The sequence below is a fragment of the Talpa occidentalis genome, unplaced genomic scaffold, assembly GCF_014898055.3.
Source record: "Talpa occidentalis isolate TD23 unplaced genomic scaffold, MPIMG_talOcc4v2.1 talOcc4.11, whole genome shotgun sequence".
NCBI classification, from domain to species: Eukaryota; Metazoa; Chordata; class Mammalia; order Eulipotyphla; family Talpidae; genus Talpa; species Talpa occidentalis.
Window position 1 is genome coordinate 40,848,749 of NW_023601104.1, and position 18,879 is coordinate 40,867,627.

Here is an 18,879-nt window from a genome sequence, read left to right on the forward strand (position 1 = left end):
ACGGCCAAAGAGCACAGATGGGAGTGGACGGGATGGTTCCTGAAGATCCAATCTCATCACAAGTGGAGAAAAGATCTCTCCTGGGGACCAGAAGGACCTCAGACAGAACACCTGGGTGAGCCTGCCCTAACCTAAGAGCCAAAACCCTTTGATCTTGGTGAAACTTGACTTGGAGAAAACATCCGGCCCCAGGGTTTCTCAGAGGCCACATAGGGTGAAACCAAGGAGAGGTTTTTGTAAAGCTCTGTAGCACTGTGATTGGGGGGATATACGCACAGTGCTACAGATCCCGCAGAGACCTGTACAAAAACTGCAGGGGCATAGTAGCATCTCCCTGGGGACTTGTCATCATGGCTATGGTGCCCCAGAGGGTAAGCACAGTAGGGTAGCCATTCCTCCTTGCTCAGTGACCCAGAAGGGATGCTATGAAGTTGACCAAACCAGAAGAGGTGACCCCCTCTGGCCTCTCACTTACTGTCCCTCCCATGGGTAAAACTCACACTTCAATTTTTCTTATGACCACATTTGGGAAATACAAAAAAGATTTTCCTTTAAAAACTGTCCTTGTCTTGGTTATATGTTGATTGTATTGCACAAGAGAGTCATCAGAATCATCTCATATGGAATTTCTGAACCCAAATCCCTAGAGAGATTTGCCCAAAATCCCTAGAGAGATTTTGCTTTGCAGTTTGGGAAGATAAAATTGCAGAGATGGATTTGTTTTTATGCAATTACCAGCCATTGTTGTTTATTCTAACACTGGTTGTGCTGTAAAGCACAGGCACCTGATCCTGGTTTCATGCCATCCTGTCACCTCTTGTCATGCCACATGTTCCCTTAAAACAGCACCGCTGACTGTGAAGCCATGACTCTGGAACAGTCATGGATCCAAGGTCCTTTACCTTGGGGATGCCAGTTTTCCAATACAGAGTTAGGTGTAGGTCCAAGAAGCAAGACCAATCTAAAATAACGGAAAGCAGAAATTCAGAGAACTTCATGAAGTGTACTGTACTGGAAATGCTCACCACAGGAATATGCTCCCACCTATGCCTAAAACTACAGCCTCCCAAAGCAAAAGCACTGCTATCTGCAACTGATTAAATCATCAAGAACCAGTTGGAGAATCAACAAGTGCTATCTAAGATACCCTAAAGATCCTCCAGCACGAAAAAGCTAATAGGAGAAGGAGGTGGGAGAACGCTGAGGTTTTTGGAATGCCTTCAAGTGCTGTGACACAGACAAACTCATCTTTGGAAAAGGAACCCGCCTGATTGTGGAACCAAGTAAGTAAATCCTTTGTTTTTGTTTGAGGTTAAGTCATCTTCTATCTGTCAAGGAGGGCTTTGGGGGACATGTGAACTAAGATTTATCCCCTCCGTAAGAGCTAGACAATGTTTGTTAAATGTTTGTTACCCTCCGTAAGGGCTGGGGTTGTTTGTTAAAAAAAAGAATAGACTTGGGGGATGTGAAATATCCCATATAACTCAAGGGAAACTGAGAAAATTCTGCCCAGGATTTGGGTCAAGGCTAGAGAGACCACAGAGTCATTGACCCAACTCCCGGAGAAGAGGCTAACCTGATCGGGAGCAAGGTTGATGTGAGTCTGGGTGATTCTATCAAGGTGGCTCCAGACATAAATAAATCTGACCTTGGGAGAGCTCGGAACTAAATTGGCCTCCTGGGCGTAGCAAGTGAGACCTTCACGGGAAGGGAGCCAGTTCCAGACGTCTGTTGCTAATTATTAGAGCTGCCAATGGAAGCTGGGTTACTAGTGAGGAGTTGGGATATTCTGGTTTCCAGTGAGACCAGATTCCAAGCAGAACAAAGTGAATGTGTAATGTTTCTGACTAAGAAATGCTTTTAAGACTGTAGGACACAGCCAGGGGCTATTCCCTCCGGGCTGGGGTGTGTGCCTTCCTCACTGAGAGGATATGGCTCTGCTCGCCAATTAACGGTTTTAAAGGAATCAGTGCTACAGTTGTCAAAGGATTGTATTCAACATAGAAGGTATCCTTTCGTGTCATTTAAGTGACATTTGAATTCAACTGTGTCTTGCTAAAGAGAAAACAAAAATATAGCAGTCTCCACTTGACAGCAGCTTCTAGTCAGATAGTGGGTCTCCGTATTTAGCTCACAAAAGTAATAAACAAATACAAAACCCCATTTCAAAGGCCCTTGGGAAAGGGCTAGCAGTGGGGTGAGGGGTCCCAAATCTACTGAACTGACTACTGGGAGAGTAACAGCATGTCCTGACTGGTAAGAGAAGGCTCTAGAGAGGTGAGGGGGGAGAGTGTGATGGAGTAGACTGTTTTTTCAAAGGATAATTGGGGGCAGGACAATCCTGGGTTGATGAAGTAAAAAGGCATAGCATGAGGGATGAGGAAGGTGATGGGGGGAGTTCAGGCTGGGCATTCCTGGACCTAACAAACTACGGGGAGAAGTGAGGTAGACACCTTGCATCCAGAAAGAGTCAGAAATCCAAAGCTGAGCTAGCAGAGTCAGAGCAGAAAAAATCAGCCACTTTTCTAAATCATAGTAAGAGTTTGGAAATTCAACTAATTCAAGCCCTTGCCATTAGGCCCCATTAGACCCCATTCTCACTAAAATACTAGTTTACCTCTATTCCCAACAAAGGGACTAATTTCACTAAGTTCTTCCTAATGAGTTCAGTTCCTCTGTGAACTGATATACTTGACCCGGTGTGTCCCTCTGTGGAATGCGTGGCACCTGGATAGGCTTTCTTTTCATCTTAATTTCACTGTCTTTTAATGGATATCAGAATGATACAGCTCGATTGTCAAGTCCATGTGATTTAAGTTTTCCTTTTAATTACAGTTTAAGTTATACAGTGAGTAAATTTAAAGTAAATTATTAAGCAAATTATGTGACAGATGGATACGGCCCCAAAAAAGGAGATGTGGTTAATTAAAGTGAGGGAAGCACTGAGCTGGTACATTCCAGCATTCTGTGAAATGAAAAGTTAGGGGGCACCCAGAGATGGCACGATCTAGAGTGTCTTGGAATGGTGCCTTCTTTTTTAGCCAACTCATGTTAGATTAAAGAGGCACCACTGCAAACCCAGGGCCTTCATCTTCTCAGAAGCCTCCTTCCTTTTGATGCTTTCTTTCCTCAGGAGTTTCTTTCAAGTTCTTACTTGCAAGGCTCTCTGGTAGCACAAAACCAACAGAACAGGTCTGCACAGACCCACAGCCTCAAATCCACCACACCTTTTAGCCCTCTGGAAAGAGAACACCCGAGGATGCCACTTAATTTCATGAAACAGAGCCAGAGGCCTGGACAAAACTGCATGGCTGAAGGGGCACAGGGGGTGTGCGCTGCTGGCAGAGATAGTGACAGGAGCTCAGAAAGGCCAGTGGTCAGGGACGTCTTCATGAAAGGGGCTGGACATAGAACAATATGTGTTATTAAATGTCACTTTTTGAGTGGCCCCTGTGAAGCAGACAGCTGGGTGAGGTACTTCAGGTATGAAATGTCATATTACTCAGTTCTCAAGGATCATGCGAGTTAGGGGCTCTACCTGCATTTTTACACATTAGGAGGGGTTCCCACAGTTTGGGAAAGTCAGAATTTGTGTCCTCTATCTGATTCCAGACACCATGCCCTTAGAGCGCCACTCTGTTGTCAAGACTGCATTTTACTGCAGCACACGTGGTGGTTTCTGCTGCCTGTCCCAGCCTCCCCCTCAGGTCTCTAGCGAGCTCCTTGCCCACCTGTCTGCAGAGTCTGAAGCTGCAGTTAGGCTGCCTCCCTTCCACTCCCCTCCCCCACGGTCCTTCACCCCCATTATATAACCAGTTACCCAAAGGACATTCTTTTTCCCCAGGCAGAGGCAGTCAAGGCCCATCCTTCACATCACTCCCTGGAGTACAAGGGTCCCTAAATTCAGAAAGATCCAGGTAACCATCAGAAAATCATCCTTTCCCCAAAGAAAGAGGGGTCCACAAAATCCTGGACTCCTCAATGTGTTTCTTAATATTCTGAGATAACGTCCCCATTCCAACCACACCCCAGCCCCTGGCCTGGTGTCCTCTCCCAGAATAGAGCAGGCTTCAGCCAGGAACTCAGAGCTTTGTTCCCTCGTTCTCCAGGTCTCTATTTAAATGCCACTTTCGGTGAGGCCTTCTCCGGCCCTCCCTGTCATTCTGCAGCCCCCTCACCCTGCAGCCCTCTCACCCTGTTTTACTTTTCACAGTGCTCACCTCCTCCTGAAATTGTGTGTGCTCATTTCCCACATGTCCCCCTGATCCATGAGGGCAAGGACTTAGCGTTGTTCATTACTGTGTCTACAAATAGGTTGACATTCTTAAATAAATGTTGATTGAATGAATGAACAAGTCAGCTGTGGTGTCAGACAAAAGGAAATGGGAATGAAAGAAACTAGGACCCCCCCCACCTGAGTTCAGCGTGAGTCCTACCCTGCAAACTGTGGTCCATCGCCATCACTAAATGCTGGCCCCCCTTCTAGGTGCTGGGGAATCAGCATGAATAAAACAAACAGAAATTCAAAACTTGTTGGAGTTTCCCTTCTAATGACAAAAGACAGATGGAAAGCTAAATTAATTAATTATGTAGTATTTAGGTGGTAACAAGTCCTGCGAAGGACAATAAAGCAGGGAAGGTGCGTAGAATACTAGCAGGAGGCTGTAGAGCGCCATTTTTAATAGAGGTGTCAAGAAGCCTTGGTGGAAAGGAGACATTTGAGCAAAGATCTGAGCAGATGACATGCAGCTTTTGGGAGGAGGAGCCCTCTGAGGCAGAGGGAGCACAGCACGCCCTGGGATGTGAAGATTAAGGGGTTGGGGGAAGGGCAGGTTGTGTGATGGGAGGAAAGTGAATGACAGGGAGGGAATTTGAAAATAAGGTCAGGTTGGTAATGGCAATGTTGGGGTGGTGGCTTGTAGGCCACTGTAAGAACTTCTGCTTTGGATTCAAGAGGGAAAGTTTAGAGAATGAAATGGAAGTCACATTTGACCTAGAGAAAAAACAAAGCAGACAGAAACCTGGATTCCAGGTCTCTCCATAGCACTGAAGAGTGCACAGGCTCCTCATCTCAATAAGCCCTAAAGAAGTAGGATTGTGCTCTCTGCTTAATGACCAGTCCCTACAATCTCGCACTGGTGCCTCTGATCCTAGTGGAACTACAATCCGCTGCTTTAAGTATAACTTTTTTCTAGTCTAATGATGTCTAATAATGGCATCAAGAAGTTCTAGTTTACAGAATACTTTATATAAACCCTCTCATTTCATCTAACAATCTCCCAACTCAGGAGATATTATTTTCATTTTATAAAGGGCCCAAATAAAGCTCAGTGAAGGTAAGGAATGTGGTCAAGTTTATACACTTAGTAAGAGAAAAATCGAAACTAAATTTCAGGTTTTCTGACATTTTTCTACTTCATCACAACTGGGAACCACTCTGTTTTAGTCATTCTCAAAGTAGGCCTGCAGTCCCTTATAAGCTATAACCTGATCAGAAAATGCATATTCTCTGCTTGGTTTTTGTGAGTGACATACAGGAATTGTATCGATGCTGATTTTTACATATGACAGAGGCTAATTTAACTGTCAGTTCTAAGTGTGAGTCTGTCATTAACATTTGCATGAAGTTTGATATTCATGAAGATGTTATTGAAAGGTACTGAAGACTCTTTATTCAACTTTATACTAAGAAGTTGGGCAATGAGGCAAAGCTCTGACATGAAATGGAATTTCCCTGAAAGGTAGGAGGGAGCAGCACAAGTAGCCCCAGCATGTGCCCCCCCTAAGTGAGGAGCCACTACTCCATGGCCAATGTTCTATCTTTCTCTTCTGATCAAACCCTTTGCCTTCTACATTCTCACGTCATTCCAAGCGCAAGTTCAGATCTGAACATGACCAATGCCTGGATATTGTACTTGACCCTGGCATCGCCTCCTACTTTGTCCTCAAAGGCAGGCCCCAAGACTGAGGAGAAAGAGGTCAGGCCAGATGGGACAGAAAATCCCATCCAATGGCTACCACGTGACTCAGCAACTGGGGCCAGGGAAACCGTAAAGAGAAAGCTAGATGGTTTTTAGATTAGGTCTGTCTGCTGTGATGATCCACTCATCTTTGGCAAAGGAACCTACCTGAAGGTAGAACCAAGTAAGTGATTCATTTTTCCTTTTTATGACCACTGTGTTTGGAAATTGTCTTTGTTAAATATTTTCCCTAAGTCAATACCTTGAAAAATGCTTTGGTTGTTGGAAAATCCCTCCAGCAGATCAGTTAGAAGGGGGTGGTCTGGGGACCAGGGACTGAGATTCTGATAAAATCCACGACAGGGTATGTGCTGCTGTAGTGCTCTTGGTCTGCTATGCTTCCCAGAGAGCCTTCCTTCTCTTCCTTCTACCTGACTAACTTTAGAAAACCAGCACATCTAACACCCATGTCCACCACTGCAGATGTAGTCCATGTCCAGACCTGTGCTATGGTACATGTGAGGTTTAATATATAACAAGCATGTCAGACCAACAGGCTGAGAGACCACAGTCCAATCCTTCTCCTTAACTAACAAGCTCTGTGACTTAAATTCACTGGACTCTAATTGCACTTTAGACCAAATGATTCCCAAGGGTTCTTCCAGCTCTAGCACACAAAGATCCTGACTATCATCCAGACCAATTCTTAGGAACAATTCAGTAGGGAAAATGAGGGCATTTTATGGTATGCATGTCCTAGGGCCCAGTAGGAATTCTGTAATTCAATAGGGGTTGGGAGGGAACATACTGGAAAAGGAGTCAAAACTCTCCCTCTGCATCCATGAACTAGCCCTGTGCCACCACAGAGGCTTTGACAAGTGACATCCTAGTGTCATTCCAGTCCTATCATCTCTTACTCTGGTTTAATGGGAGGACACTGGAGTCTGGAGACCTGGGGTGAGGCCCAGCTCAGGCACTCACTATCGTAACCAAGTTTAGCTTTAGTGACTTCTTCTCAAAGCTGCATCTAATAACATCAATCCATGGAGGTCTTGTTGCAATATTTGTTGAGGTGGTATAAACACCAGCTGTTTGTGAGTCATCTATGATCATTATTAGCCCTTTGGAGGGACTCCAAGCCTTTTGCATCAATGGCTCTAATTCCAGCTACCATGCCCTTCCACCCCTAACTGGTTGCCTTACTTCAGCCTTATAGTTATGTTCTCCTGACAATAGTCATTTGGCAATTCTCAGCAAAATCAAAATGATTCCTTTCTCCCTGTGAAAATATGATTCTGAAGCAAGACCTGGGGGGCTAAGAGATGGCAGTTTGAGAAGATAATAGCAGAAAACCTAGGGACTTCCCTAAAATGTCAACACTGAGAAGATAACAGACATCAAACAAACTGCCAAAGTATAATGCTTAAATCTCAGAAACGCTTACAAAGTTCTATCTCCAGCTACACTTGTTCTGCTCCACCCACCCCCTATTAGAGAGATGAACTAGACATCAGCAAACAGGTACCAAGGTTTTATGTAGTGATGTCTGAGGTGGTGCTTTAGCAGCACAGCTCTACTTTGGAAAGGGAACTCAACTCACCGTAGAAGCAAGTAAGTCGTACCTTCTATTTTTGTGTGTTTATTCTGTTGGAGTTGTACCATAGTCCTGAGAATGAAAATTTTTGGGAATTCCAGAGATTCTAAACTGGAAATCCATTGTGTTTTGTTGCTGTTGTGGTGGATTCAGGGTGAGATTTGGTGGCAAATTTAGGTTTCTTTCGAGAAAATATTGTGTGTATGCTTGGAAACTCTATTCTAATGATCAGTACTGATAAGTCTTCTACAACTACTTAAGGAAAGTCCTTAGTCCAGACTTCTGGTTCCCTAGTCAATGACTGGGATCAGGGAAAAGGCAGGCATTTAATGAGCAGGTGAGGATAGTCTCTGCACTGGTTATGAAGGAAGAGTCATCATGGCCACATGGAAGAGTCATGATGGCCATTCTGGGGCCATCATGGCCACCGGATAGGAAGAAGGAAGTTTAGAAAGAATAAAGATATTATTAAAGAAGGACCTAGGACCTAGGGTTTTCTTTCTCTCAGCTGACAAAAACCAATCTGCCCTTGTCTCTTTTAGCTAAGACCTTGCATTTAACCAACATACCTGGCTCAGATGAAATGACCCGTAAAGTTCCATCTTAATCTGTGTCTCCTGAGAATATTTCTGCATTCTCATTCCCCATAACCCCTGAGTCCAGGAACCCCACACAGGGTTCAGGAGTCTACATTAAATGCAGAAACACAGCCACCGATGTTAGAACGACTGAGAAGTCCTAATGCTCCCCTGAAAACATTGTCCACTGTGGTCAGAGCCAGTGTTTGGAAATCCAGTAATGAGGTGCAGGGAGTTTGGGTAACTGCCCATGGCCAGTCCCTGGGAACAGGCCTGAGAACAATAGTCTTTCAGAAGCTTTTCAAAATGTCAAGTCCAATGGGGCAGGCATTACCCTTAAGTGTTCAGATTGTTTATTGTAGAGGAAACAAAGGAGTGAGAAAAGGCACTCGAATAAAGCCAGGCTACCTGATAGTCCTGAAAATGCCTAGTAGTGTCAACATGGTCTCTGCCTCCCAGGGATAATATAAATCAGGGGGTCCTGATTACCTCTTGCTCCCAGGGACATAGTGAAATTTGGTGAGTTTTCTCACCTTTGAGGCGAGAAAGATTAGAGTAATGGAAAGAAGGAGGGAGACAGAATCATGTTGTGGTTGATTACAGTCTGGCTGATGCTGGGCAAATTGCATCTGGGCAAAAAGTATTGTGTTTCATTTTCCCTTTAAATCATTTCCACTTGAAATTCAGAATTATCTCCACAGTTAGAAACAAATCTCTGAGGCTGGGCCTTGGGGGGGTTTAGGAAAGAAGGAGAGAGATGAAACTGACTCTGAGCCCCTCTGCCAGGGAGCAGACCCCCCCACCACCACCTGATCCTCTGTTACTGCGCTGGGTCACTCTTCCTGCAGAGATGGAGTATAATAATATGATGGTGAGGAGCTCAGGTAGGGGGACTGAGAATTTCAAATCAAGCTCCCAATCCTTAAAGTGTTGACAGTAAATAACGGTCCTACACCACCAGCATTCCCTTTAGCCGGCTCTAGCCCTAGACTCTTGAATTTTGGTGATGAGGCAAAGTCATCTGCATGGTCTTTAAGTTCTGCTTCACATGATTACTCTATCCTCCTGAGGCATGTATCTGGATCTAGGGTCAGAAGAAATTATAAGCCAAAAACAAACAATCCAAAGAAGGACTGACTTCTCAGACCCACGCCCGGGACACACAGCACCACTACCGGGCTCCCCCATCAGCTGCTGATTTCTTGTTCAACCCTCTGTTCCTTCAAAAACCTTTCTCTGGTCTCAGGGAATTAGAAAGCAGATTTGTTATTATTGTGAGACTCAGTCTGAGGAATGGGGGAGAAATTAGATTTCTAATCAAAAAGCAGTATTTGTGACCAAAGAGAAGGAAACCAGAATATACGAACAAGACCTAGGACTGAGCCCTCCTGGGCCCAACACTAATTATGAGAAATGTCAGTGTTCCTTGCCCCATCCTTGCTCCCATGCTATGATGTTCTTCTTGGTCAGGCCCCCCAATAAACTGAGATTAAATGTTCCATCTTGAAAGCAGCGACAGGTCGCAGTCACCCTCTCCTCTCTTGCTCAGTCCAGGCCTGGTCCCCTGGCCCAATGCTTCTCGGCCCAGGATCTCACACTCACCTCCTTATCCAGCTGCTAAACTATTATTAGCTTCAAAGGGACCTGAGGCCCTTACATTCAGCCTCCTGATCTCATCAGGGCGGCTTTGACAATCTCTGAGCTGTGGGGTCTGTAGGCCAGGACCCAGGCTGGGGAGGCAGAACACAGATGTTCAGGCCAGGCCCCAACGCCGGCCCAGGCTATCGCCTGTGTGAGGCAATGTCGCAATGTGCTCCTGGGACACCCGGCAGATGTTTTTCGGAGCTGGCACCAAACTCATCGTGGAGGCTCGTGAGTCAACTTTCATCCTTATATTTCTAGGGTTAAATTGATTTCTGGGATGGGGGCTGCCATCTAATTTGCAGGGCTTGAAAAAACATAACCAGCTGCTGGGCAGTATTGATGTGGAGTGGGCCAGAGTGAAGACACTAGGCTAAGCCACTGCTGCAGCTCTGTAACTCTTTGTTTTTTTAAAAAAACATATATTAAAACTGCACTCCCACTTATTTCTGAACTCTTCCGAGCAGCCCAGATAGCACAAAGAAATCTAGGAGAATAATACCAGTAGTTGGAGCACATGGCTGCAGGATAGACAGTGTCAGGGACAGTTGGGCCCAGATTCTGAAGGCAGTTTCTTCATCCTTTTGCGTCCTGCAGACTAATAAGCCTGCCTGCAACCTGAAAAAAAATGTCCTGCAGCTTGGAAGATTTAGGAGCAAGGTGGTTAACCTGGTCAGAGTGATCAGGTAAAGCAAATTTTTCAGTATTCAAGTTAAATCCCATATTGGCAGAAATCTTTGAAATTCTAAGTGATGTTTGTTATAAATGTTGCAATTCTTAAGGAGCCAGTAGGACTCCCTCTACGAATCTAAAACATAGATGATTTCTAAGTTTATAAATTGAGAAAGACTGTTCAGGAAATGTATACACTCCTTTTTTTATTGTTTACCAGCACAAAACCTTAGCTTTGTGTTGGTACTCATATAAACAGAAGGCCTGAAAATAAAATAACAATTGTTTTAAAAAATAGCACTCTGAAACATACGTTGAAATGTAATTACATTTGTGGACCAAGAAGGAAAACTGGAAATTCTCAAAAGTTAAACAATTAAGTTTTTCATTTAAATTTTGGACTGCAATAGTGTAAATTTTGTACAGCTTCAAATTTGGGGTTGTCAGATATAAAATAGACTAGGTTACATGTGGCAACTATATTGAATGCATTTTTTTTTAAAGGCTCAATTCAGTCAGATAGTCTTTTCTTTGGTTACCATGACACCAAAAAATGGATTAGATGAGGCACTTTACTTTCAAACAATTGTTTGCAACAGACAAACATTGATTGAAAAAGAGGGTCTGAGAAAAATGTTTTACCAAGTCAGTATGCCATGCTTTCCCTGAAATGCTGACTAGCAGATTCAGGGCTCAATACCATGAGCGTATGACCTTCTCCAGACATCTGTCTCATCAGCAATATTTCATTGTTCAAATTATTCAAACCAGGTCTCTCCAGCCAAAGTGATTGACAACTGCCTTTGAATTTAGATTTTAAAATCCCAAGCAAACCTTAATCCTCCAACTAAATCAGGCCAAATAACCCAGGAGATAGGGTTGTTTTGTTTGTGCTTTTAAATGGGCAAGTTTCCTCTCTCTAAACTCATGACTCCTTTGAAAATCAACCAGAATACATCCTACCAAAATCAGTATAATGAACAAGAAATGTCACAATTCTGAAGGGAGGTGAATGAGCAGAATATGTGGTTTCCAAGCCGTTAGAGCTTGGGTTATCTGTGTCTGTTATCAGTGGCTTCAGCTAAGTCAGGAAGCAGCAATGAAGATTTTCTCAGGTAGGCCGAGAGTAGGTTACAGTAGGGTACTTTGGAAAAATCCCCAATTCCCCTCTTTTACAGGGCTTAAGCCAAAAATATAAGGAACCAGATTCTTAGGAATAAGTTTCCTTCCTCGGTGACCTGAACAGAACCCAGTCTTTTAGCTGAAGTTCATAGAAGGAAAAAAAAAAAAAATGGATTCTCATGATGGTGGTGAGAAAGGCCTTCTCTGGATAGCTGATCCCAAGGAAAACCCTGATCAGCTATGTCCACCTACTAAGTGCTGATCAACAGGAATTTCCTGATGAGGAATCATTCCTTCTCAACCAGATATAACCTACTGAGTTGGTTATAGCTCTATGCTCATGAGCTTCATATTTTAAGTCCAAATTCAGATTCACGATGGAGCATTAGAAAAATCATTTCATTTACACATGTGTTAACAAGACTTTTGTTTCATGATGCCTTATGTCTTTACTGTAGACCATAGTAAATACCCACAAAGCTCCTTCTGCAATATCCTCTGCCTCAGTCCCAGCTCCTAATCTAGAAACAACCCTGAACTTAGAGTTTTAGGCTTTCCCAACCCAGCTTGCAAACACACCCAGTCATTCTCAAGCAGATTCCCAGCCCCATCTGTTATTTTACCAACAGTCCCAAGGACACAGGCAACATGGATGCAAAAATATATACTGTAATTCAACATATTGAATTCACCTAAGTTTTAAATACATAAGCAATTAGTATTGAGAATCAGCAGTTAAACTTATAATTTGAAATATATCCAGAACACCATCCACAGGTTGGATGTGATTTCAGGTATTCACAGAGCTCCCTTTTTTTTAGTAGTTATTTGGAGAGAGTCTGAGAATCCAAGTCTCCATAGACACAGAATTTGTCACAATTCAGAAAGTTCAATAAGGCGCAATGGGAAAGAATTATTCTACTTCCCTGAAAGCTTCAAAAGGTTTTGGTTTTAAGGAAGGGAAAAAATACATATGCAGAGCAGCAGATAGATGATTGTCCAAGATAGATGATAGGCATGGAAGGAAAGAGACCAGGGGGAGACCCAATTATTGAAACAACTCTGCTTAAAATAAAACAGGTTTCATGCCTATATGGCCTTTCTGAAATGATAGTTGTTGTTCCCAGATTAAAGATTCAAAGGGAATTATAGGGTAGATTCTGCCAAAAAGAATAAGTATTCACTTAAAGAAGGAAAGACAGATACCTTCCAGCCCATAAAGTGGGGAGGGCACTCTGCAGTGACCCCAACACTACTGTTGTTGGAGAGTAGGCCTTCTCAGACCCTTACCTCTTTAATAGACATAATGCAAAGCATGAGCGCCTGCTCTCGTCTCCTGCCAAGAGCTCATGCGTTTCAAATAAACCAAGTGATGCAAACAGATATTCAACCTGACTTCAGTTGTCCAGTGGATTGAATCATGAACAAGAATCATTGAAATTCAGATAATGATCTAGAAACTCCTTTGTGGTTGCTCTTTTCCATCTCTGTTCTCAGCCATATCTCTCAGTTACTACTAACTGGAAATCAAACTGACTGCCTTCCATTTCTGCTCCTTTTGGTCATATCCTTTCACGGAGGTGCTAACCAGCCCAGGTCACTAACACAATGCAAGAAGATCTGGATTGTGGTGTTTGACCCTAGAGGAACAGTGGTTGACATCATTGTTTAATTCTCACACCTTGTGGATGATCATCTCACAAAATAAATTGATTATATTTGCAGAAAATCAGCCGATTTCCAAGCCATCTGTTTTTGTCATGAAAAATAAAACACACTTCGCTTGCCTGGTGAAGGATTTCTATCCCAAGGCTATACAGGTCGAGTTCCAACCGAATATAAAAACATTTGACACTGCTGTCACCCTCAACTCCAAAGGGAGGTACGATGCTGTCAAGATTGGCCACTCTGAAGATAAACCTTCAGTGACATGTTCAGTTAAACACAACCAAGAAATTATAAATTCCACTGAGAATCTGGAGACAGATTCTTCGGGTAGGTCCCATCTGACCACAAGAGACTGTGGGGGAGGGAAATGGGAGTTGGAGATGCAAACTCTTACCATGGGGTCACACTGAAACAAGACTTAGCCCCACTGTTGCCCGCCATTGACTGGGCCTTGCACTCTGCGTCCCTGAGCTGGAATTCAAGATAAAGTCCATCTTTCATCCCCATCTCTCTTCTTCGCCACCACTGTCTCCTTCATACTAGTGGATTTCCATGAGTAGGCTCTAGGCTTGTTGTAAATCTCCATGCAGTCTAATGCCATAACAAAGGCCATGGGGTTAAAAATCCTACCTTTCCCTACTCAATTACTTATCCTAAAATCTCGTCCAATTTTAAAATCTGAAATCCTCTGAGCCTCCCGTTTGCCAATATAACTCTAACTGCCACTGTTTGTTCCAGGTCCTCTAAAATCACAGTCTACAGATAAAAATCAAACTCCAGGGCCTGCAAATACACAGAACATTACAGAGTCTAAAAACGAAGGAGAGCAAACATCAGGGGGCCACAATAAACCTAAAGGTTAGTTGAAATCAAAAGACCAACTTCAGAATGGAGGGTTAAAGCAAGCTCTGTAATTGTCATAGAGGTGGTCAAAAATCATCAGATTTCAAAAGAAAATAAAACTGTACTGGAGCCCGGCTGGCTTCTTCTGACCCCCACAGAGCCTGCGAGTGTGGGTTTGCAAAGCCTGCCCTGCTGGGTGTGAGCAGCAGCTGCGGGTCTCTGGGGGTATCAACACCATGTGGGGCTTCTGGGCCTGGAGAATTAATGGCAATTCAGACCACTTGATTCAGTGTTGTGAGTCCAATTTCTGGAAGGGAATTTAGCCTCCTTCTTAAGTCACCATCTTCACTCTTGTCAGCCACAGTCTATCCCGAGAAGGTGAACACGATGTCCCTCACGGTGCTGGGGCTCAGGATGTGGTTTGCCAAGAGTGTCGCCATCAATGTCTTTCTGACTGCCAAGTTATTCTTCTTCTAAGGTAAGAATGAACTGCTTTTTATTCCTGCCTCCACCCAAACTCTGCAGAATGTGGGGAAATGGAGTTTAAGAATGGTAGGAGATCAAGAAGACAAACACAAAGAGATATTACAAATGAATGGGGTGGGCCTCATATGCTCAACATAACATCATCTCCTGTGACCCTTTTATTTCAACCCAGACTCTAACCCACCATGTCACATAATGTAATAGTAGCCAATGGCCCTTACCCGGCCCCAGAAGCTAAAACACTGGAACTAAACAGGAAAAAAAAAATTTTTTTTTCTTTGCTATTTTGTTTATCTGGCCAGAGAACTATGGGTTATTTGAAAGAGTCTCAGTAAAACTTCACCTGAAGAATATTTAGGAGTAGAACCTGTCTTTGTCCAGACACAGGGGATGCCAGCTCCAATCCTTAATCACAGCCCTGCCATGTGGAGTCCAGCCTACTTAAAGGATGAACCTACACCCCCATTAGTAGTGAACAGCCACTACCAACTACTTGAAATGCCTACAAATTCAGGCATTAGTTACCTGTCTGTTACTGGCGTTCCCTCTTGGGGTCATCTTAAATATGAAATTTGAACCAGGGACTAGGTTTACCCAGGAAGTTCCTTCCAATGCTCCACAGTCCTGGCTTCTGATCTAGAAAAAACCCTGAGCTTCATGACCTGCAATGTGCTGTATGTTGGACTGATCCAACCCGGCCTGCAAGCATACCTATCCTTCCCAAACAGGCACCCAGCCCCACCCAGGAGGCTGCACAGACAAAGCATGACAGCAGGAGTCAGAAGACCTGGCTTTTATTCCTGACTTTGTCACCAACTGTCTCTATGACCTTAGCTAGTTTCACCTGTCTGGACCTGGGTTTTGCACCTATAAAACAAAGGAATTAAGAATGACTGAAGGAGAGCAAGTGGGTTTTAAGACTTGTCCCAAATCAATAAGCTGACGCTGACTAGCTGAACTACTGCCACATGCAGGAAGGAAACGTGCCACAGATCATAATGTCCACAGGGCACCGGCCATCCCCAGACCACGTGGCCACTGTGGTGCCTCCCAGCACTGAGTATCGAGGATTCCAGGACAACTTTAATGGTTTTCCTTCACTTGCAGGCTGAGTGGCATGGGGAGGCCACATTCCCTGAGAACAGCCAAAGGCCTGCAGAGGTGTTGTCTCCTAGGCTTCTGACGTCTCACAGATTCAAGTCAACCCTCCCAGCCTTGCTTAAATGGCTACTACACAAGCAGTGTTCCTTTGAAGGTGACAAAGCCAGCTCATCCTCCAGCCCGGCTGAAAGACAAAGGTCCTATGGGCCCACCTGCTTTAAATGCTGCTTTATAAAAAGACGTAGATATATAAAAGGGCACAGGACTCTTTTTTAATTCCTGCAACTGATTACTTTGAAAATAATGTTTTGTTCCTTTAACTTTCTTTGCCTCCAGAAACAGCAATTTCGAGCCAACAGCTTTCCAGTTCCATCCTCCAAAAGGAAAACGGGCCCTGGGGAAAGGGGGCAGAACTCCTGTGCCAAAACATGAAAGGCTCTGCTCCACCCAGCACTAGCTTTGCCCCAACCTGCCATTCTCATCCCACCCTCTTTGGGGCTCATCCCAGCCTGCATTGCACCCCAGAATACTCCAGATTTGATCAGGGAGTGGGGTGGGAGGCAGATGACACAAGAACACTTTCCTAACACTTTGCAAACAAAATGACATGTGATTTCCCTACTACTGTTCAAGCAGCCGATGGGGGTTTTTTAATCTCACCTGAAATGCCATGATACTCTCCAGAAATACACTGCTTTCTGTTAATTGACGTAACAGAAATGAATCGACTCCCTCTAAGTCCCAGCAATATACTGAAGGCACATAGGTGAGTAAAACAAGGACCACCCTTTGAAGGAGTCACCAAGCCTGTGTTTTTGGAGGGAGGGATGAGAATGAGACCCTCACTCCCCTGGGAGTGATTCTGGCCTGGGTATCTAGACCTGAGGCATTTGCGGTCACCGCCTCTTGCCTGGCCTTGGGTGTTCATGGCTTTCTCCTCTGAAGCTGTCTGCTGCATGTGTTAAAGTGCACTGTTCATCTCACCCTGGGCCTGCTCATTGCGGAAAAGTGGGCGCATGCACTCGCTGTTAGTCAGACCAAAGCCAGAGCTTAAAGGTCATACCGCAGCTTTCTGAGCCCCCAGCCTACAGGTCTCCTGCATGTTTGGGGACGCAGCACCCTCCCCCACCCTGTTTCCTGCTGTTGTTGCTGCTGCTATAGCAGTAACAGCAGCCACACTCCCGGTGTGGCCTGTGCACTCTGTTGCTCTCACCTCAGCAAGCCCACAGCTTTTTCCGGGGGCACCCGCTCCGGCAGCAGAGCCCTAGCAACCCAGTATTGTGGTTTCCTCAGCACCTATATGGGGTGTCAGCAGGGGCTTATGAGTTTACAAGTGAGAGAGAACCCTCAGCAACAGCTCCCCCTGCCCTGCTGTTGTCCGCTGCAAACTCCCGTCTCAAGTCTTCACAGCCCAAACCAAAGACAGGAGAGAAGAGTTATAAGCCCCTGGTTTAGGGTAACTTGATAGGCAAGCCCAGTCCCCCCAGGGGAAAACAAAAGATTCCATACAGTTTCGCTGGGTATGAGTAAAGAATGCCTGTTTCCAGAACACTGGTATCTGTTACCTTGGGTCATGTTGGAATGTTTATCTGAAGTGGCCAAGAACAAAAAGATCACATCCTCGTTTTTTCAAATGGAAAAAAAAATGTTCCCCTCAGAAAGGTATTATGTGCCATGTCCAAAGTCATTCTGCGAGGCAGGGGCCTTGCGAGGAGCAGGACCTAGTTACCAGCGTTCCTTCTGTGAGAGCACACTGCAAGCCTCAGATGAGGAAAAGGTATGGATTTCAAGTTCAGAGCCTTAACCCCAGCGTTGTCCTCCACTTAGCGAATGAAGCAGCCACCTTCTGGCCACTTTGATCACCAGAAAAAGGCATCCTTGTGCATCGCAGAACTTGAATTTCTTCACCCTAAAGGACCCTCCAGAAAAAATTTAAGATGGTAGATGGGACTGTGGCTGCCTTCGGGTCTGAGGAACTTGGGGGCTGGTACTGTGGATGCAAATGTTCCAGAACTTTCACATGGCAGCTATCACTTAAAGCCCATGAGGACCTTGAGGGGGGTCTCCAGGAGAAGGTCATACACACAGTGGGCCATGGATCAGAAACCCCAGGGGGCGTGGGCAAATGGGCTTGGGCAAATGACTCACCCATTTTCTTACCATCACCCATTTTCTTACCATCTTCTCTGTGGGACTGCTCTTCACTGCCTCTTTTAAAGCCCAGATAAACAGCTGCCCTTACTGCTAAAGCCTCCTGGGCTGCGGATGCACAAAGAGCTCTGGATATGCCTCACTGCACCCGGACTCTGCCATTAACCAAGTCTCTGACCTTGGGAGTGACCCTTGATTCTTTGGCTTCAGCGTATTTCCTATCAAATAATCACTCCCACTCCTTCTATCTCTAAGATTAGATCTAATGATGTTAACAGTTGTTTTACAGAAGATAATTCAGTAGAAGTAGAGGAAGGAGGGACAATTCCAGGGCTGAGGGTGTTTCTATTTTGACATCACATCATTGGTTTCCCTGGAGGTAATTATTTCCCCCAGAGACAACAGTGAGCTCCAGAGTCAGGCACTTTGAAGCTGGGGTTCAGGGATTCACAACTTTCTGGGAGTAACACAAGGCTCTCCAGTGAAGGAATATTGTTCTCCAAGTAAAGTAAATCAAATGGAGGTGTCAAAGGGTGTCCAGGAGAAATAAGGTAGCTATACAAAAAGTGGTAGAAAAAAAGGAAATCGGGGAAATTATTTCAAGTAAATAACTTTGTGTCCAATTTGATTCTTCTTAATTTTTATTGAGGTGACACTGGTTTATAACTGTACACAAATTTCAGGTGAGCTGCATCACGAATCCACCTCTGTGTATAATGTTCCCCCCCACTAAGGGTCTCTCCACCCTTCACCAATAATAATTGACCTTTTTTTAATCCAATTTACTCGGTCTTCTTCCTTTCTTTGTGTCCTGTCTGATTCTTAAAAGGAAAACAGAACCAATTCACAAAAGTAGATAAAAGATGAACACAAAAATATCTGCCGACCTCTCCTTAGATGGCGCTTCACCTGCACCATCTGATGCCCTCATGGCACACGATCACACACCTGTGTCAGGCGTGACCTGGGCCCAGGGACACAAGACCGTACTCCCTCACACCCCAGCTCTCCCTCATGCAAGGGCCCACTGAGTCAGCCGTGGGAAGATGCACTGCTCCTTGGG

The 18,879-nt window shown here is 44.6% G+C and overlaps 1 protein-coding gene and 1 long non-coding RNA gene across 2 annotated transcripts in view; both read left to right on the forward strand.

Moving 5' to 3' along the window:
• Positions 1 to 18,879, forward strand: part of LOC119238894 (T cell receptor alpha chain MC.7.G5-like) — a 252,268-nt gene that overhangs the window by 153,307 nt on the left and 80,082 nt on the right. The gene's annotated exons all lie outside the window — the stretch shown is intronic.
• On the forward strand, positions 738 to 18,576 carry LOC119238895 (uncharacterized). Its single transcript, XR_008549580.1, has 5 exons — positions 738 to 1,283; positions 13,293 to 13,562; positions 13,974 to 14,093; positions 14,437 to 14,556; positions 15,672 to 18,576. It is a non-coding gene; the product is annotated as an uncharacterized LOC119238895 (long non-coding RNA).